We start from the raw sequence: 21,810 nt of genomic DNA on the forward strand, positions 1-21,810 counted from the left end.
TAAGCCTCTGTATGCCAGGATCTGCTCTATGAGCTTTGCCTACATTTACTCTTTTATTTTTCATAGCAGTCTGTGAAGAGGATTAATTATCCCATGTCATAGATGGGAGACCTGAGGCTCTGAGAACTGAAATGACTTATCTTAGCCATATATCTCCTTAACTGGTCTCTCTAAAAGCCTGCTCTTACTAGGGCATATCTTGATGTCAACCTTTTAGAACACATTGAAGGGTGTTATAAGAACCAATTCCCCAAACTCATTATTAGATTAATAAAGGGTGATGTTGAGGATGCAGCTGTCCACATCACAGAATGTCTTCTTTTGAAAATCCACAGAAGGATTTCTATCTGGACTCTATACAAGAAAAAAATCTGTGTTTCTTTTACAACAGATGTCTTTTAATTTTATGGACATAATAAGACAATATTACATCAAGTTTCCTTTTGTATTGGCTGCTACAAAGCTTAGAACCAATTGTGTGACCTCTTGCTAAAGAATATAAACTCTGTCATCATACATTCAGGGCACGAAGCATATATACCTCCTCCAAGGGTTCATATTAATATTCCCTCTCAGTCTGTGTTCCCAAAAAGCAAAGCCCAGTGCAAAAGTTTATGACCTTGTTCACAAGAGTATAAGCCCAGGGAGAGGAATGTGAGAGGTAAGAGAGTGAGACAGACAATGAGGGAGGTAAACAAAAGGGTAGTTTATCAAGCTGGATACCTCTTCTGATCAAGTTCAGCTGATTGCTCTTCCAAAGCAATTATTTTTTGTTTATTTGCTTTTGTTTTTGAACTTCAACTTTTAACTTCTGGGGTACATGTGCAGGATATGCAAGTTTGTTATATAGGTAAACGTGTGCCATGGTGCTTTGCTGCACATATCAACCCATCACCTAGGTATTAAGCCCAGCATCCACTGGCTATTCTTCCTGATGCTCTCCCTACCCCCCCCTTTACCCCCAACAGGCCCCAGTGTGTGTTATGCCCCCTAATGTGTTGATGTGTTCTTGTCATTCAGCTCTGACTTATAAGGGAGAACACGCGTGTTTTGTTTCCAGTTCCTATGTTAGTTGCTAAGGATAATGGCTTTTAGCTGCATTCTTATCCCTGCAAAGGATATGCTCTCATTCCTTTTTATGGCTATATAGTATTCCATGGTATATATGTACCACATTTTCTTTATCCAGTCTATCATTGATGGACATTTGGATTGATTCCATGTCTTTGCTATTGTGAATAGTGCTGCAATGAACATATGTGTGCATATATCTTTATAACAGAATGATTTATATTCCTTTGGGTATATACCCAGTAATGAAATTGCTGGGTCAAATTGTATTTCTGTCTCTAGATTTTTGCAGAATCGCCACACTGTCTTCCACAACGGTTGAACTAATTTACACTCCCACCAACAGTATAAAAGCACTCCTTTTTTCTGTAAACTCACCAGCATCTGGTGTTTCTGGACTTTTTAGTATTAGCCATTCTGACTGGCATGAGATGGTATCTCATTGTGGCTTTGACTTGCATATCTCTAATGATCAATCAGTGATGTTGAGCTTTTTGTAAATATGTTTGTTGGCTGCAAGAATGTCTTCTTTTGAGAAGTGTCTCTTGATGTCCTTTGCCCAATTTTTAATGATTATTTTTCTTGTACATTTGCTTAAATTTCTTGTAGGCTCTGGGTATTAGATCCTTGTCAGATGCATAGATTACAAAAATGTTCTCCCATTCTACAGGTTGTCCATTCACTCTGATAGTTTCTTTTGCTGTGCAGAAGTTCTTTAGTTTAATTAGATCTCATTTGTCAATTTTTGCTTTTGTTGCTTGTTTTTGGTGTTTTTGGTGTTTTCATCATGAAATCTTTGCCCATGAATATGTCCTGAATGGTACTGCCTAGGTTTTCTTCTAGAGTTTTCATAGTTTTGGGTTTTACATTTGAGTATTTAATCTATCTTGAGTTAATTTTTGTATAAAGGTGTAAGGAAGGGGTCCAGTTTCAATTTTTTGCATATGGCTAGCCAGTTCTTCCAGCACCATTTATTAAATAGGGAATCCTTTCCCCATTGCTTATTTTTGCAAGGTTTGTCAAAGATCAGATGGTTGTAGGTGTGTGGTCTTATTTCTGAGTTATTTATTCTGTTCCATTGGTCTATGTGTCTGTTTTTGTATCAGTACCATGCTGTTTTGGTTACTGTCCCCTTGTAATATAGTTTGAAGTCAGGTAGCATTATGCCTCCAGCTTTATTCTTTTTGCTTAGGATTGTCTTGGCTACTCAGGCTCTCTTTTGGTTCCATATGAATTTTAAAATACTTTCTTCAAATTCTGTGAAGAATGTCAATGGTAGTTTAATGGGAATAGCATTGAATCTATAAATTACTTTGGGCAGTATGACCATTTTCACAACATTGATTCTTCCTATCCATGATCATGGAATGTTTCTCCATTTGCTTGTGTCCTCTCTGACTTTCTTGAGCAGTGGTTTGTAGTTCTCCTTGAAGAGGTCTTTTACTTCCCTTGTTAGCTGTATTCTTAGGTATTGTATTCCCTTCGTAGCAATTGTGAATGGGAGTTCCTTAATGATTTGGCTCTCTGCTTGTCTGTTGTTGGTGTATAGGAATGCTAGTGATTTTTGCACATTGATTTTGTATCCTGAGACTTTGCTGAAGTTGTTTATCAGCTTAAGAAGCTTTTGGGCTAAGACGATGGGATTTTCTAGATATAGGATCATGTCATCTGCAAGCAAAGATAACTTGACTTCCTCTCTTTCTATTTGAATACCTTTTATTTATTTCTCATGCCTGATTTCCTGGGCCAAACTTCCAATACTATGTTGAATAGAAGTAATGAGAGAGGGCATCCTTGTCTTATCCCAGTTTTCAAGGGGAATGTGTCCAGCTTTTACCCATTCAGTATGATACTGACTGTGTGTTTGTTTGTCATAGATGGCTCTTAGTATTTTCAGGTATGTTCCTTAAATATCTAGTTTATTGAGAGTTTTTAGAAGGGATGTTGAATTTTATCAAAGGCCCAGGGTGGGTATTGACCTGTTGTTGGCCTGGATGCTCCTGTAGGGGGTGTCTGGAGACCCCTGTTGGGAGGTCTCACCGACTCAAGAGGGACAGGATCATGGACCTACTTAATGAAGCAGTCTAGCCGGGTGCGGTGGCTCATACCTGTAATCCCAGCACTTTGGGAGAGCGAGGCAGGTGGATCACCAGCACAGGAGTTCAAGACTAGTCTGGCAAACATGGTGAAATCCTGTCTCTACTAAAAATACAAAAATTAGGCAGGCGTGGTGGCATACACCTGTAATCCCAGCTACTCGGGAGGCTGAGGCAGGAGAATCACATGAACCTGGGAGGCGGAGATTGCAGTAAGCTGAGATGGTGCTATTGCATGCTAGCTTGGGTGACAGAGCGAGACTCCATCTCAAAAAAAAAAAAAAAGGCAGCAGTCTGGGTGCTTTTTGGTAGAGCGGGTGTGCAGTGTTGGGGGTAAGCCTTCCTTGTCCAGATTGCTTGGGCTCTCCAGAGCCAGCAGGCTGGAAAAGTTGAATTGACTGAACTGCAGAGATGTTGGCCGCCCCTCCCACCAGGGACTCCATCCCAGGGAGGGATTAGAGTTCCATCCATATAACCATGGCTGGAGTTGCTGATATTCCTGCAGGGAGGCCCTGCCCAGTCAGGAGGGATGGATTGGGGTCCCACTTGAAAAAGCTATCTGGCCACGATCTGGCACAGCCTCTGTGCTGTGCTCGGGGGGATTCCTCCTTGACTGAACCACCTGGACTCCCCGGAGCCAGCAGGCTAGAATGGCAGAGTCAACTTCACCGCAGAAATGGCGGCCACCCTCACCTCAGGAACTCATTCGTCTCAGGCAATCTCCAGCCTGTTGCCCGTGCTGGCTGGAATTCCAAGCCAGTGGGTCCTAACTTGTGAGGTGGCATGGAAGTGGGGTCCACAGAACGACACTTCTTAGCTCCCTGGATTCAGCCCTCTTCCTAGGGGAGAGTACGGATGGATCTCCCGCCTCGCAGGATTCCTGGGGCCAGAGTCTATAAAACTCCTGGGTCTCTGAGTGAGCCTGAGTGACTGCTCTGCCGAGACTCCACACAGCTCTGTGTATCAGACCCAAGACCCTGATGGCACGGACTCATGAGGGAATCTCCTGATCCGCAGGCTGCAAATATCTATGGAAGAAGCCTGTTTTTCCGGGAGGGGTCATACAATCACTCACAGCTTCCCTTGGCTGGCGTTGGGGATTCCTTTGGCTCTGCACCACTCCTGGATGGGCAGTCGCCCTGCCTTGCTTTTCTTCCTTCTCCGTTGGTCTTCCGCCTATTCAGTCCCAATGCCAGAACCTGGGTATTTCCGTTGAAGGTGCTGAATTCACTTGATGTTTTCATTCTCTATGCGACATGGACTGCAGCTGTTTCTAATTGGCCATCTTGGACTCTCCCCCAAGACATTTTCTAATAATCCAAAGCAATTACTAACTAAAAAGAATTATTGTGTCTTGTGTAAGAAGAGAAAGACAGAAGAGTTTATCCACTGGCGCCTGTCTCCAGTCAGCCCAAGACTTTTTCCTGGAGTGTTCATTCCCCTGCATACCTGAATTGGCAGGGGCATGCATTCGGCCACTCTTCAGGGACAATTAGGGAGCCCCCCTGATGGAGTGAGGTGCTGTTGGGTTGCACCTTTGGGAAGGCCATCCCTGGGCAGCAGCTGGGTGAGCCACACAGAGTATTTGCCATGAAGGCAGCCAGTGCCAGGTGGCCATGCCCTCACCTGTCCTGCCCCAGATGGTGCCCAGCTCAGAGGGAGCCCAGAGACATGTATGACACCTCTATCCAGTTTCCCTTCCAGGACTACTATTTCCTTTTAAAAGAAGTCCTATATTGATTTTATTCTCACAGCCACATTCAGTTTTTGATGGGTCAAGGTACAAATAAAATGAAACAATTATTTGTTTTGTGCTAATTCATTCTCTTTAATCAAAGTTGTATCCTCAAGGCACCCCTTCTCTTTTATCCCCTGGAGTGACCCAGAGTAGCTAAAGTGGATTCTTGAGGATGTCTTGTCACGACCACTAGCTGTTGTCACCATCTCTTTACCACAAAAAGGTACCCTTGAATGGAATGTCTCAGGCCAAGTATAAAGATTTTGTTTCCTGAAGGATTTCCTCTCAGCCTTGGTTACTATTGTCATTGGAAATCCAAGATTGTACAAAGATGGTGTGCCTTTGGAATTCTCAACACTGAGCACTCTGTCTGGCATTGTGAGCACTTGAATGTTTTTTTTTTTTCACTAAACTAAATAATTAACAATCATTATATCAAAATTATAACCATTTATTGAACATTTACTATATGCCCAACAGTGCACTGGCTGGTTTGCCTTGTTTAATCTTCACACAACTCAACTATTACCAGCTGTGGCTCAGTTATATAATCTGATGAGAAAACCTACTTTCTGTGGTTATAAATTTTGCTAGAAATAATTCATATACCTGACTCTGAAAAGCAAGGAGCTTCCACTGACCCACTATGGAGCCCTTACAGAATTCGTCATCTGAAGATGCTTATCTTTCTCTCAACTCCCTTGGACTCAAGGTTTGCCTTTACAACTGCATGAGTCACAGCCCCATCTACTGAGTATAATAAAAATAATCTACCTTTCTGGAATTCAGCAGCTAGGCAGACTTTAATTACCTTCTGTCTTCAAGGACCCCAATGTGTAATTACTTTGATTGGACCTTATAATTAAATGGTCAGCCAAGGACATGGGAGGATGCCTTTGGCTTGGGCATTCTTTTCTTTTTCTGGGCTGAGAACTGTAACCTAAGAAACAAAAGGCCACCTGGGTGCTGAGCTGCCCAATGGCCTGGGATGCGGAGGGAGCTTTCGGAGATAGTGAGGCTGCTCTTTATACAGGACAGCTCTGCTCACTGACAGAATTGCCTTTGGTGTAGGCAGGGTGTGGTAAAAATCACCCAATCCTCAAATGCTTCCCACTGAGTGTCTCTGATTGCCCTGCCCTGGTATCTGAAGTTCTGCCTCTTGTTATGCATGGGGTACAGGTACCTAATAACCCTATAAAAATGCAGAGGTTCTGGTGGGGTGCGGTGGCTCACGCCTGTACTCCCAGCACTTTGGGAGGCTGAGGTAGGTGGATCACGAGGTTAGGAGATCGAGATCATCCTGGCTAACACGATGAAACCCCGTCTCTACTAAAAAAAAAAAAAAAAAAAAAAAAATTAGCAGGGTGTGTTGGCGGGCGCCTGTAGACCCAGCTACTCAGGAGGATGAGGCAGGAGAATGGCGTGAACCCAGGAGGTGGAGGTTGCAGTGAACCAAGGTCGCGCCACTGTGCTCCAGCCTGGGCGACAGAGCGAGACTCTGTCTTAAAAAAAGGTTCTCATTAAGAAGTAGGAAAGGTTGGAAATTAGGGAATTTCATGGGGAGCTCAGGGCTCCCAAGTAGGGGTTCCAAAATTCAGAGTTGGCTTGTAAGCCTTGAGGACTCTGAAAACAAGTATCTTTTCTTTTGTCCACTCGGTGTAACACTCAGGCATTTCCTCTACTTGACTGTCAGAGGCTGGTCCAAAAAACAGCCTTATTGGTAATTTTTTAAAGACCCAGAAAATATCTGGGTAACATATAGGACCCAGAAAGAAAGAAACACTTCAGAATTAGGAATGCATTCAGAATATCTGCGAGGGAAAGACAAACTTTCTGATATGAGCAATCCCATCATGGAACCAAAGCAAACCATTCAAGCAGGATTCTACGGTCATGAATGTAAAACAAGGAGTATACTAAAGGACAAGAAATTGGGATGTTTCTGAATCAGAGTGTTGGGCCTGTGTATTCTTTGCCTGTGTTTGATTAGTGTTGTTTTTTACTGTTGGTTTGGTTTTCATGTTTGCTCCGTTGGCTGGAAAAGCCAGCCAAGGAAGAAATACTTCCTAGAGTTCAGGAAAGCTGGGCTCTGGTCCCAGTCCCCCAACCTCATAAGCTGCCTCTGATGAAATCATTGTACTTCCTCTGGCCTTACTTTTTTCATTTGCAGAATGCATATTATACCCACTCGTCCTCCCAGGGAGACTGAGGAGAAAATGGAATATTGTGGGAGTACTTTGAAAATAATAAAGTATTATTTTATTAACAGAAAATGATTAGTACTGTTGCCATCAACCGTGGCTATTAAGAATCTATTAATACAAATTAACCCTAAATCTGAGAAATGAAGTGAGTATAAATAAATAAATAATACCTCAATTAACAGGCATAAAGAATTTAAATCATTATGATTGAGTACCAGTCTTGTTCCTCTCACTTCTAGTTGAGTGTTCAGATGAAGGGAAGGAACCCCTGATACTGTTTAATGGTATGAATCTTGCTGCTGAGAGAGCCAGCCTTTCACTTAACACACATGGTGCCCAAGGTACCTCATTCCCAAATCAGTCACTCTCTCCCTCCACCCAGCTTGCTCTTGTTCTGTTTCTCTCTCTCCTGCATACTTTCTAGCTTGCCAATAATTAAGTTCCTGAAATTCCATTGCTTCCTCATTAGGCTAAGGGATAAAAAAGATTCAGTTCAGATGTTTGCAAAAGCAGCCCTGGTCACTCTAATGCTCTTTGGAGGCTGTTGGCTTCAATGGCCACCACACAAGGATAACCTCCTCATACAGTCCTCCGGCAAACTAGCTTTCTCCTGCTCATACAGTCCTCCTGCAAACCAGCTTTCTCCTCCTCATACAGTCCTCCTGCAAACCAGCTTTCTCCTCCTCATACAGTCCTCCTGCAAACCAGCTTTCTCCTCCCCATACAGTCCTCCTGCAAACCAGCTTTCTCCTCCTCATACAGTCCTCCTGCAAACCAGCTTTCTCCTCCTCATACAGTCCTCCTGCAAACCAGCTTTCTCCTCCTCATACAGTCCTTCTGTAAACCAGCTTTCTCCTGCTCATACAGTCCTCCTGCAAACCAGCTTTCTCCTCCCCATACAGTCCTCCTGCAAACCAGCTTTCTCCTCCTCATACAGTCCTCCTGCAAACCAGCTTTCTCCTCCCCATACAGTCCTCCTGCAAACCAGCTTTCTCCTGCTCATACGGTCCTCCTGCAAACCAGCTTTCTCCTCCCCATACAGTCCTCCTGCAAACCAGCTTTCTCCTCCTCATACAGTCCTCCTGCAAACCAGCTTTCTCCTCCTCATACAGTCCTCCTGCAAACCAGCTTTCTCCTCCTCATACAGTCCTCCTGTAAACCAGCTTTCTCCTGCTCATACAGTCCTCCTGCAAACCAGCTTTCTCCTCCCCATACAGTCCTCCTGCAAACCAGCTTTCTCCTCCCCATACAGTCCTCCTGCAAACCAGCTTTCTCCTCCTCATACAGTCCTCCTGCAAACCAGCTTTCTCCTGCTCATACAGTCCTCCTGCAAACCAGCTTTCTCCTGCCTAGCCTGAAGGCTGGATGCAGGAAGGAGGGACACCCCTGCATCCTTAGGGCTTAAATGAAATCCTTCAGGAGGCCGTGGCTCCTCTCCCAGACAAACTCTGTAAGGGCTCCACAAGGAGTTAATGGGAGCTCCATGCTTTTCAGAGTCAGGTATATGAATTTTTTCTAGCAAAATTTATAACCATAGAAAGAAGGTTTTCTCATCAGATTATATAATTGAGCCACAGCTGGTAAGAGTTGAGTTGTGTCTCCCAAGGCCCTCCCTCTCCCACAGTGTCTAGTTCCATCTGACCTACAAGAATCCTTACATGGACACACTATCCAAATTCTCATCCAATAAATCATTGTTTTCTTTTTCTTTCTTTCTTGATAGTCCTGCTTAGTGGCTTAGAGCAGAACTTCTCAAACTTTAATGTGCATGTTAATTGCCTGGAGATCTTGTTAAGATTCAGATTCAGAAGGTCTGGGGTGAGGTCTATAATTCTACATTTCTAACCAGCTCCCAAGGGATGCCTGTGCTGATGGTTGATGGCCCACAGTTCAAACAGCAAGGCTGTAGACACAGACTCATTGTGTGACCTTGGACACGTTACTCCACCTCTCTGAATACTTCAGTCTATTTGTAAAATGGAGAAAATAATAGTTATACCTCCAAGAATTGTTGGGAGAATAGGCAAGGCATGCAAAGATCTTAGCCCAGGGTATGGCACAAAATGTATAAAAGCGGGCTGTGCTTAAGGTGGTGGTGGGTGAAGGGTAAAATAAAAAAGAGGGAACCTTCTCCCAAGTGGTCCTTTCCCCAGGGAGATGTTTCAGAGAATCAGAAGAGCACATCTTTCAGACTCAGCACTGTCTGACCTGAAAGTCAACTAATTCTACACCTCTAAATGGAGAGAATTGTAGCAAATGAACACAGCCTTGTGGGGCTGAGCAGTGAGGGATGCAAGCCTGTTTGCATATAGAGTAGACAGAGGACAGCTGCTGACCCCTGTACCCCACAGTTCACTGGGAAGGCAATCAGGAATTGAGCCCTTATTAAACAGCTTGGGGAGGCTTAGGCATGCAGTAGCCACTGGGGAGAGGTGGTCTTTGGTTATCCTGTGTGTGGTCAGCCCAGCGCTTTTAAACACCTTTTGGAAGATGAGCTTTTTGTTTGTCTAAAGTATTCGTGAATTACATATATTGATCAACACTCTTCAAAATACCTTGAGAATCAGAAGTCAGAGCACAGTGTGCCTGGCATCTGTGAAGAATTTCAGGGCAGCGGATGGGGCGCAGTGGAGTGGAGTGGAGTGTGGAACTGGCCTTGGAAAGCTGACTGCTAGGGAGAAGTGGAAGGAGATGAGACAGCAGAGCAGAAGTGGCATACACAAGGTCTAGCATAAAAGGGGAACATTGAGGAAATCAGTTTGCAAGGATTGTGTGTTGCAAGGATTATAGAAGCAAGGATTGTGTGTTGAGCAAGATGAGTGTGTTGTTTCCTATTGCAACCATACAAGGCACCACATGTGTAGTGACTTCAACACAAGTTTATTATCTTACAATTTTGGAAGTCAGGTGTCTGAAATGGGTCTCTGGGGCTAAAATCAAGGTATTGGGAAGGCTGTGCTCCTTCTGGAGGCTCTGGAGGAGCTTCTGTTTCCTTATACTTTTCTAGTTTACAGAGGCTACCCACATGCCTTGGCTTATAGCCCCTTTCAACTCTAAGGTCAGCCACTGCGTTATTCAACCTCTGCTTCCATCATCACATCACGTCTGACTCTCCTGCCTCCCTCTTTAATTGTGAGGACTTTTGTGTGGCACTGGACCCACCTGGATGGTCCAGGATACTCTCCCCATTTCAAGATTCTTCATTTAATCACTTCTGAAAAGTCCCTTTTGCTGTTTAAGTACAGTCATGTGCCACATAACTACGTTTCATTCAATGTACACTGCATATACGAAGGCAATCCCATGAGATTATAATACTGTAGCACCATTTTGCATTTTTTATATTTACTTTTGTCTAAATAAACACATACTTATCATGTTACAACTGCCTACAGTATTTGGTACAGTAACTTCCTGTATAGGTCCATAGCCTGGGAGCAATAGGCTGTACCCTAGAGCCTAGGTGTGTAGTGGGCTATGCCATCTAGGTTTGTGTGAGTGCACTCTATGATGGTCCACAATCATGAAATAACTGAAAGACACATTTCTTAGAATGTGTCCTTGTTGCTAAGCGATGCATGACTGTAACATCTTCACAGGTTTCAGAGATTAGGACATGAACCTGTATGGGAGCCATTATCCTGACAACACAATAGGAATGGCCTTCATGTGCCAGTTCTCCAGGATGTTGTTGGAAATTCAACTTTTTAAGAAAATTTCTTAAAAGGAACAAAATTATGATCCAAGAGTTGAAGATAGAAGAAAGAAAAAAGAATTTTTCATGATTCAGCTATAGCCCCTAGTTTATACGCAGAAGTTTACCCTCACACAAGGACCTAGGACCCACAGTATGTGGCATAGTGGTGGGGTCTGCTTCCAAGGGGACCCCTCAGGAAGAGCTGCGGGAAAGACATGTACAGGTGATGAGGAGCTTTGAGAGCCTGCCATCTTCAGCCTCCCCTTTCTCTTCTCAAAACTGCCCACCCCTTAGCAGATAAATCCACAAAATCCCTTAGAACCTCAGGCATAAGAATCAATGCCCTCTGAAATAGTCTTCAGTCTGAGCATCTCATCCACTTCTGCCAGGTCACTAGAGAGGGAGCCTACAAGGCCTTGCAGGCAGTTCTGAGGTTCCAGCTCTTCTTAGCTTTCTCTGTGTGGAGCAGGGCGCCTGATACATGGCAGACTCCATGCATATTTAGTTAACAGATGAATGAATGAATGAGGTTTATGGACCCTTTCATGAGAGCCTTTACTGTCATTATTTAACAAGGGGTCCTCCTTCTAAAAATAGTACTTTCTGAACACATATAACATCTTACAAATTACTAATATAGGATTCAAGGAATATTTTTCTCATGCCAAATAAAAGGTGGTGCTCCACTATTCTGACTACTGCTTTTTCTGTCATAGCGAGTAATGGCATCAAATGCAGTGAACACTCTGAGCATTTTTATGCCCCTAGCCCTGTATTTGAGAGCCATAGGGTGGAACAAGAGAAGACCAAAACAGGGTCCTGGACTCAGGCCTTCCCGGTCTTGTTCTAAGACTGTATAATCTGGTTCCTGAACAGTGCAGGTTGGATGGAAGTCATGAGGAAGAATGAGCCACACTGATCTCAGTCAACATGGAAGGTCATTTATATTCACATTTTCTTACATCCACAATTACACCAAAGCTTGGAACCAGCACATGCTTTGCCTGTTATTGGCCCTCACAAAGTCTATCCTGAGTGATTCATCAGAACCCAGCATGAAAGTGTGAGGACTATTCCACCTTCTCTCCAGAACCAGAGAAAGGTGGCAGGAGGGATGCTTTTGTGTTTGTGGCATTTGTTTTGATTTTGTTTGGGAGGGGAAAGAGTATTACTGGATTTTAATCAATTAGTTTCCAGAGCTTTCTATGAGACCAAAACTCAAGTGAAAATTCCGCTTGGCAAATATCCATAACAGCCTGTGCTTAAGATCTTAGATATCCTAATGGATTTAAAACTGCAACTGTTCTTCAAGTATTTCTACAAATTCCCCCAAACTTAACAGACTAACCTGTAGTTCAAAGAGAGTATCCTTTTTTTTTTTTTGGCTGTGGAATTCCAAGCCTGTTGACAAGCCTTCTCTTGAGGCCCCTGTGAAATGCAAATTGGCCTTTCTGCAGAAATCATTCTGCGAGGGGAACAGGTGATTCAGATGTGGCTGGAATGGGTTTGTCTTTTCTAGAGCAATGATGTGATGTTCACGGCATGACCCCACTGATGGCCTTTAATGTCATTCAGTGGCTCTGAATTCCACCAGAACAAGATTGGTTTGGGAAGCCCATGTGGTGAAAGTTCTGTACTGGGGCTCCATTATCAATGCACACTGTTCTTCTCTGCCACTCCCCCACAGAGCAATCAGATACACACACAGGCAGTCATGTGGTTGAAGGAGAGTCCCGTTACCATGGAGCTGCTGGTTTACACAGCCAGTAGCTGAGGCAGTCCCCTGTGAGCTCTGAGATGTGGGACATGCTTTCTCGCCAGCACGTGCTGTTTTTCTGTAGGTGGAAACACCCAATTCCATTCAAGATCAGTTCACTTCTCCAAAGGAGCAGCATTTATTATTTGAATTATTTAGGGAAGGCTTATTTACCATCACTGAGATATAAGATATGTCAACTAAATTATAATTATGCTTCTCTTAAGATATCCACTGAGATTACTATTTTATTTTTTTAAACTTGCAAGAAAGATTCCACCTCTGTTCTCCTAGACACAGGCTGTATTTATGGATGACCAGCCTCAATATTCTGAGGCAGAATGAAAAATTAATTTTCTTCAAATACGTTACTGAGTAGTTAACTGCATCTCAGCAACCTATTTGTTTAATACACTGGAGTCCTCTTCAAAGAGCCTACGATTTATTCTCACCTTCGCCAAGAACTTCTTTTGAACACACATTCCTGAGGACAGCACAACAGAATTTCTGGGCTCCCTCCCTGCCACTAACAAGCTGTTTTATCTTGAGCAAGTCACTGGCACTCTCTGAGCCACAGAAAAACTGGCCTAATAATCTGGGAGATCCTCCCACCTACTCTTCTGCAGATGCCCACAAATACCGGCATCCATGGTGGGAAGAGAGTTACGTGTAATCAGTCTCTGCTATTTATCCGCCTAGGAAAGAATGAAAGGAGAAATTAAGCATGGAAAGAAACATTTTGCATGAAAATATTCTCTCTCTCATTCCTCCCATTAATCTTTGCTTCCCCTGGCAAGTCCCTAAGAAGCGGGTAAAGCCATGTCAGGAGATGCCTCCCTCCTTCTGCTCTTCTCTTTGCCTGAGTGCTCTAGGACCATTTCTTTCTCTCCTTTACACAGCATCAATCTTCCCCTGCCTCTCTTTATTCACTCCCCTCCTTATGATGTTGCCCTGGACCCCCAGAGTCCTTCAAGCCCTCCCCTCACCTTCTCTTTGGGATAGTAACTTAGCACTGGGTACCCAGGATTTGATCCCCTTGTGGCTAAAAGGCTCTGTGCCCAGTAACAGAGTAAGAGCCTGGGAGGACGGGTGAGGCTCTGCAGAACATGACCACCATTCATCCATCCACTCCCCCTCCACGTTCTTATTTGTGACCGACATTTCTTGTGCACCTACCTCATACCTGGAGGTGTGGAAGGGGATGTGGTTCTTATCCTTGTGGATCAAGGAGTCCAGAGCTTGGCTAACCAATGGAAGAGCCATTAGTCACGTGCGACTGTCAAGCACTTGAAATGTGCTAGTCCAAACTGAGGTGTGCTGCTAGGGTAAAATCCATGATGGAGTGCAAAGAGTACAAAAACAATGTAAAATGTAATAATTTTTAATATTAATTACGTGTTGAAATGATAAATGGCTATATTGGACTGAAGTATTAAATTCACCTGTTTCTTTTTTCTTTTCTAATAGGGCTACTGGAAAATGTAAAATGACATGTGTGTCTTGAGTATGTGAGGGACCAGGATGGACAGGGAATGGCACAGGCTGGTGCAATCACACTGGTCCAGATGGGGTGATGAGGAACATTCGGGTTGAGACTTTTCCTGGACTGGGCAGAGGGAGGGAAGAGGGCTCATGCCAGGAACCATGTAAGTATTATAACTTAGGGCCATGAGTTAAAGAAGGAATGCCAGGAGTAACACCTACTCCTTTTAGCACTTACAAGGTAAGCCAGTGTTCTAAGTGTTTTACATATATTAACTCAATCATCACAGCCCCTCAAGGTAGTTACTATTGTTATCATTTCTATTTTTGAAAGAACTGAGGCACAGGCAGGAAATGTAACTCTCCTGAGATTACACAGTCAGGACATGATCAAATCAGAATTTGAACCTGAGGGGTTGGGCTCCACAGGCTCAGCATGGAACTGTGCTATGTATAGCCTCCCTCCAAGGTTGGAATGGGCATCCCCACGGTTTGGGGTGAGGTAGACCCTCTGGTGTGCTAATAGGAGCAGGGGTAGGAGAAAGCACCTGCCCTCTACCCCTGTAGCACAAACCCACCCTTTGCTTCTGTGCCACAGGGCGCTGCCTCTGCTTGTCCTGTCTGCCTTGAATGCTCTGACATTTGTCCTCATCCTTTCCTTCACCATCACTTTCTGATCTCCAAAACTAGGTAAAATCTCTCTATTATGGACTCGTACGACACCTTGTACCTCTACTTATAGGATGTCTTATAGACATAAAGTTACATTTATTTACCTGAGTGTTTTTCTGTCACCTAAGGGAAAAGGCTATGTCTATTTTTGCTCACTTTCTATATTCAGCACCTAACATAATGTGTGACCTGGTACCAATAAATACCTATTGAGTAAATAATCAATTCTTCCTGCAAGATAGGTTTTCTACCTATTTTATCGATGAAGAAACTGCACTCAGCAAGTTTAAGAAACTTGCCCCAAGTTCCAATCCCAAGTAAGTGGATAGAGCTGAAATTTCCCCTGAGCCAACTCACTTCAAAGCCACTACCTTTCAGTGGAAATCCAAAGAGGTGCTGCTATCCCCAGAATGTGCATGGAAGCCAGAGGCTGGTGAGGAGACCTGTGCAACATGCATTGGCCCCTCCCTAGCTAGAGTCTTATCTCACTCATATCTGATGACTTGTACCCTCCTTCCTTCTCCCCATGGGGCCCTCATCTTCTGTCCAAAACCCTGTGTGTCTGCCAGGGACTTCTCAACTCTTTTTCTTGGACAGATGGCACTGCTGAGTTTGCTCGAATTCCAAGGATTTGGCACAGACATGGCCTTATCCCCAGGAACACACTCCCGGTTTCCAAGCTGGATCCTCGTGTTCTCCTTTTCTACAAGAATCATTTCCAGGGTTGCTAGCTCTTAATGCAGTCATTTGTTCATTCATGCAGTCAGTCAGTTGATCTGCCAATACTAATTGTTGAATGGCTATCATATCCCTTATACTTACTTAGAGAAGCTCAGAGGCTTTTGCAGGAGGGGTTAGAACCCATAGGATGAGACCTCAACCACCTCAACCCCATCCTAAAATGACTCGCTTTGAAGACAATTCCTATTTGGAGGCAAGCGATCTGGTTAGTCTTTGTGCAGTTTATTGTGTTCAGGGAGGGAACACATGAGGAGACATATTCCCTTTCCTAACTGCCAAATTTAAGATGTGCTTTCTGGCCTGCTCAAATATTAAACTCACTCTGTACATGGGCACTTACAGCCCACAACAGACAGGCTGTGGCTGTGCCTCTGCAGCTCTGAATCTGTGCCCAGGGCCCTGACAGATGTCAGCTAGTTCAGGAAATTCATGAGGAAAATATCCCCAGATGAATTCTGTGGCATGTCCTGCAAGCAAAAACCTGGGAGGAGGAAGAAAGCTTGGCGGGCTTAAGAGAGGGTTTTGCTTTTTTGCCTTTTTTTTTTTTTTTTTTTTTTTTTTTTGATGAGGGGCTCACAGGTAAGAGGAGTCTTCATGCTCAAAATGAGAAGCAGGAATAAATAGGTCAGCAGAGGGAGGGAAGCTTTGAAATGGGGGTAGGAAGAATGGTGGGAGAGACTGGCATTTGCTAGAAAGTGGGAAGGGGCTGGCTAGAGTCTGTTTTGTTCACTGTCACATCCCCAATGCCTGGGAAGTACCTGGAACATAGTGGGTACTCAATAAATACGTGTGAATGAATTGAGTGAATTTCACAGCATGTGTCATCTAGGATTTTTTGTTCCCTGAGATAGTCATAGGTATCTAGCAGGAGGACAAATATGGTCCAAACATTTGGTGAACAGTTACTCTGTTCTCCACCTTAGCATATTATAGTCCCTGAGAGGTTCTCAAAGTTAACCACACCAAAGCTACCTGGAGGGCTTATTGAAACACAAATGGCCAAGCCCTACTCCTGGAGTTTCTGATCTCATTGGTCTCAGATGAGGCTGGAGAGTTTGAATTTCTAGCAAGTTCCCAGGTGATACTGATGCCCTGGTTCAGAGACCACACTTTGAGAACCACTGTTCTGAGGAATCCCGCTGAAAGAAGCCTGATGGACTGTTAAATGAAGCTTTTCCAAAGCATTTTTTACTCTGGACCCTTTTGTTCATGGTTTATCTTGCAAGACAATCAGCATCTCAGTGGGGAAAGGAAGCCTGAAAGGGTCTGAGGTGAACATTTCCCCAAGTAATAGTGAATGGGGGGCCTCATCTCCTCCTCCTGGCATGTCCCATTCCTCCAGGCTCCTGCAGGAGCCAGCACAGGAAATGCACAACCCCCACTTCGTTGAGAGCGGATTTTCTGCCCTAACCTCTGGCTCTCCCATCAACACTGCCCTACCTCTGTGGGGGTTTGTGGAATTTGCAAATCAGCCCCAGGCTGGGTGAGGGGAGAAGCTTTGAATTAGATAAGAGACTAATGGAAGTGGACTTTTTTATATAGATCCTCCTCAACTTATAATGGAGTTGTTTTCCAATAAACCCATCATAAGTTGAAAATATCATAAATTGAAAATGTATTTAATACACTTAAGCTACTGAACATCAAAGCTTAGCCTAGTCTACCTTACACGTGCTCAGAACACTTAAGTTAGCCTACAATTGGGCAAACCATCTAACACAAAGCTTCCATTTTATAATAAAGTGTTAAGTATCTCATGTAATTTATTGAATACTATGTTGAAAGTCAAAAACAGAATGGTTATGTTAGTACTGAAAGTACAGTTTCTACTGAATAGGTATTGTTTTTGCTCCATTGTAAAGTTGAACAATTATAAGTCAGGGATCATCCATACATGAAAACAGTGACTTGAGACACTAACAGATCTGCCAAGGTATCATCTAGGGGTAGAAAGGGAGATCTGATTGACACTGCTTAAGGGCAGTGGTGAGAAAAAAAGAGAAAAAAAAACCCCCTGCTGATTATGTACGCAAAAAACACAGCATGGTGCTAGAGTGCTAGGTACATCATCAGCGCATAATAAAGGTGTGCTTACTTTCCCCGGTGATGAAGTTAAATCCTGGGTGCAAAGCAAGTCTTGATTTACATGATCTAAACACAAATTACAACGATGGTTTTTCAGGATTGTTTTGGGGATTTGCCCAAATGTTGCTCAACCAAATTTCAAATGAGGGTGGTCTCTTTGACACAGGCTAGCTTTCATGTTTCCTGCTCCCTAGCACTCCAGCACCCTGAGTCAGCTGTCACTTTTTGACAGGAGGCCCAGCAGGTGCTTTCTGAGCTGTCATGATTACCTTCCAGTGAAAACACACTGCACTTCTTGCTGCCAGTTTGAAGTGCAGGCAACCTCCTGGGAAGATCTTGAATAGATTTGCAAATGAGAGTAACATCTTTGCCCTGGCATAAAGTTGATCTGGGTGCTAACCAAAGTCTCTCTTTTTTTTTTTTTTCTTCAACTTAAAAGTTCAGGGGTACATGTGTGGGATGTGCAGGTTTGTTACCTAGGTAAAAATGTGCCATGGTGGTTTGCTGCACAGATCATCCCATCACCTAGGTATTAAGCTCAGTGTCTGTTAGCTATTCTTTCTGATGCTCTCCCTCCCCTGATCCCACCCCCTTCAACAGGCCCCAGTGTGTGCTGTTCCCCCCACCATGTGTATCTATGTGTTCTCATCATTCAGCTCCCACTTATAAGTGAGAAGATATGGTGTTTCGTTTTTTGTTCCTGTGTTAGTTTCCTAAGGATAATGGCTTCCAACTTCATCCATGTCACTGCAAAGGACATGATCTCATTCCTTTTATGGCTACATAGTATTCCATGGTATATATGTACATTTTCTTTATCCAGTCTATCATTGATGGAAATTTAGATTGATTCCATGTCTTTGCTATTATGAATAGTGCTGCAGTGAACATACATGTGTATGTATCTTTATAATAAGATGATTCATATTCATTTGGGCATATATGCAGTAATGAAATTGCTGGGTCAAATGGTATTTCTGCCTCTAGATCTTTGAAGGAATCACCACACTGTCTTCCACAATGGTTGAACTGATTTATGCTTCCACCAACAGTGTAAAAGCATTCTTTTACTCTGCAACTGTGCCAGTATCTGTCGTTTCTGAGTTTTGTTGTTTTGTTTTGTTTTGTTTTGTTTTTTGAGATGGAGTCTCACTCTGTCACCCAGCATGGAGTGCGGTGGTGCGATCTCGGCTCACTGCAAGCTCCACCTCCTGGGTTCACACCATTCTCCTGCCTCAGGATCCCAAGTAGCTGGGACTACAGGTGCCCGCCACCACACCTGTATCTTTTTATTATTTTTATTTTTTTGTATTTTTAGTAGAGACAGGGTTTCACCATGTTAGCCAGGATGGTCTCTATCTCCTGACCTTGTGACCCGCCCACCTCTGGACTTTTTAATATTAGCCATTCTGACTGGTGTGAGATGCTATCTCATTGTGGTTTTGATTTGCATTTCTCTAATGATCAGTGATGTTGAGCTTTCTTTTCATGTTTGTTGGCCACAAGTATGCCTTCTTTTGAGAAGTGCCTGTTCATGTCCTTTGCCCACTTTTTAATGTGATTTTTTTTTCTTGTACGTTTGCTTAAGTTCCTTGTAGGCTCTGGATATTACACCTTGGTCAGATGGTTAGATTACAAAAATATTCTCCCATTCTGTAGGTTTTCTGTTCACTATGATGATAGTTTCTTTTGCTCTGCAACTCTTTAATTAGATCTCATTTGCCAATTTTTGCTTTCATTGCAACTGCTTTTGGTGTTTTTGTCATGAAGTCTTTGCTCATGCCTATGTCCTGAATGGTATTGCCTGGGTTTTCCTCCAGGGTTTTTATAGTTTTGAGTTTTATATTTAAGTCTTCAATTCATATTGAGTTAATTTTTGCATATGGTGTAAGGAAGGAGTCCAGTTTCAGTTTTCTGCATATGGCTAGCCAGTTCTCCCAGCATGATTTATTAAATAGGGAATGCTTTCCCCATTGCTTGTTTTTGTCAGGTTTGTCAAAGATTAGATGGTTGTAGGTGTGTGGTCTTATTTCTGAGTTTTCTATTCTGTTCCATTGGTCTATGTGTGTTTTGGTTACCGGCACCATTCTGTTTTGATTACTATAGTCTTGTAGTGTAGTTTGAAGTCAGATAGTGTGATGCCTCCAGCTTTATTCTTTTTCTTAGGATTGCGTTGGCTATTTGGGCTCTTTTTGCTTCCATATAAATTTTAAAATCGTTTTTCTAATTCAATGGTAGTTTCTAATAGAATGGTAGTTTCTATTCTATGTCAATGGTAGTTAATTGGGAATACCATTCAATCTACAAATTACTTTGAGCAGTATGCCCATTTTTAAGATATTGATTCTTCCTATTCATGATCATGGAATGTCTTTCCATTTCTTTGTGTCATCTCTAAATTCCTTGAGTAGTGGTTTGTAATTTCTCCTTGAAGAGGTCCTTCACTTCCCTTGTTAGCTATATTCCCAGGTATTTTATTATTTGTTTTGGCAGTTGTAAATGGGAATTCATTCATGATTTGGTTCTCTGTTTGCCTGTTGTTGGTATATAGGAATGCTTGTGATTTTTGCACATTGATTTTGTATCCTGAGACTTTGCTGAAATTGCTTATCAGCTTAAGATGCATTTGAGCTAAGATGATGGGATTTTCTAGACATAGGATCATGTCATCTGCAAGCAAAGATAACTTGACTTCCTCTCTTTCTATCTAAATACCTTTATTTCTTTCTCTTGCTTGATTTCCTGGGCCAAACTTCCAATACGATGTTGAATAGGAGTGGTGAGAGAGAGCATCCTTATCTTGTGCCAGTTTTCAAGGTGAATGCGTCCAGCTTTTACCTATTCAGTATGATATTGGCTGTGTGTTTGTCATAGATGGCTCTTATTATTTTTAGGTATGTTCCTTCAATATCTAGTTTATTGAGAGTTTTTGTTTCGTTTTTTTGAGACAGAGTCTCACTTTGTCGCCCAGGCTGGAGTGCAGTGGGCCGATCTCGGCTCATTGCAAGCTCCGCCTCCCGGGTTCACACAATTCTCCTGCCTCAGCCTCCTGAGTAGCTGGGACTATAGGCACCCATACCACACCTGGCTAATTTTTTGTATTTTTTAGTAGAGACAGGGTTTCACCGTGTTAACCAGGATGATCTCGATCACTATTGAGAGTTTTTAACATGAAGCAATGTTAAATTTTATCAAAGGCCTTTTCTGCCTCTATTGAGATAATCATGTAGTTTTTGTCTTTGGTTCTGTTTATGTGATGAATCACATTTTTAAATGTGCATATGTTGAACCAAACTTGCATCCTGGAGATGAAGCCAAGTTTATCATGGTGGATAAGCTTTTAGATGTGCTGTTGTATTCAGTCTGCCAGTATTTTGTTAAGAATTTTTGCATCAACGTTCATCAAGGATATTGACCTGAAGCTTGTTTTTTTTTTTTTTTTTTTTTGTATCTCTGCCAGATTTTGGTATCAGGATGATGCCAGCCTCATAAAATGAGTTAGGTAGGAATCCCGTCTTTTCAATTGTTTGGAATAGTTTCAGTGGGAATGGTACCAGCTCTTCTTTGTACCTCTGGTAGAATTCAGATGTAAATCTGTCTGGGCCTGGGTTTTTTTTTTTTTTTTTTTTTTTTTGGTTGGTAGGCTATTTATTACCACCTCAATTTCAGAACTTGTTATTGGTCTATTCAGGGATTCAGTTTCTTCCTGGTTCAGTGTTGGGATCTAGTTTATGTGCATACTGGAATGTATAGTATTCTCTGATGGTTGTTTGCATTTCTGTGGGGTCAGTGATGATATTCCACTTATCATTTCTGATTGTGTCTATTTGATTCTTCTCTTTTTTCCTTATTAGTCAATCTAGCAGTCTATTTTATTAATTTTTTCAAAAGGCAGTTCCTGGATTCATTTATTTTTTTGAAGAGTGTTTCATGTCACTATCTCCTTCAGTTTCACTCTGATCTTGGTTCTTTCTTATTTTGAATTTTTTATATTTTTATATATTTTTTTATTAGGTTTTTGGAGAACAGGTGGTGGTTGGTTACATGAATAAGTTCTTTAGTGGTGATTTTTGTGATTTTAGTGCACATATCATCCAAGCAGTATACATTGTACCCAATATGTACTCTATTCCTCACATCCCTCCCACCCCAAAGTCCATTGTGTCATTCTTATGCCTGTGCATCCTCATAGCTTAGCTCCCACTCATGAGTGAGAACATATGATGTTTGATTTTCCATTCCTGGGTTACTTCACTTAGAATAATGGT

At 42.7% G+C, this 21,810-nt stretch overlaps 1 protein-coding gene and 1 long non-coding RNA gene across 2 annotated transcripts in view; one reads left to right on the forward strand and one right to left on the reverse strand.

Annotated features, from left to right (window-relative positions):
- The window catches only part of CLSTN2 (calsyntenin 2), a 651,167-nt gene that overhangs the window by 567,772 nt on the left and 61,585 nt on the right, over window positions 1–21,810 (forward strand). The window lies entirely within an intron of this gene.
- On the reverse strand, window positions 12,708–17,461 carry LOC114676256 (uncharacterized). Its single transcript, XR_003727129.2, has 2 exons — window positions 13,739–17,461; window positions 12,708–13,257 (listed from the first exon to the last, which is right to left on the reverse strand). It is a non-coding gene; the product is annotated as an uncharacterized LOC114676256 (long non-coding RNA).

Source organism: Macaca mulatta, chromosome 2 (assembly GCF_049350105.2).
Source record: "Macaca mulatta isolate MMU2019108-1 chromosome 2, T2T-MMU8v2.0, whole genome shotgun sequence".
Lineage (NCBI taxonomy): Eukaryota > Metazoa > Chordata > Mammalia > Primates > Cercopithecidae > Macaca > Macaca mulatta.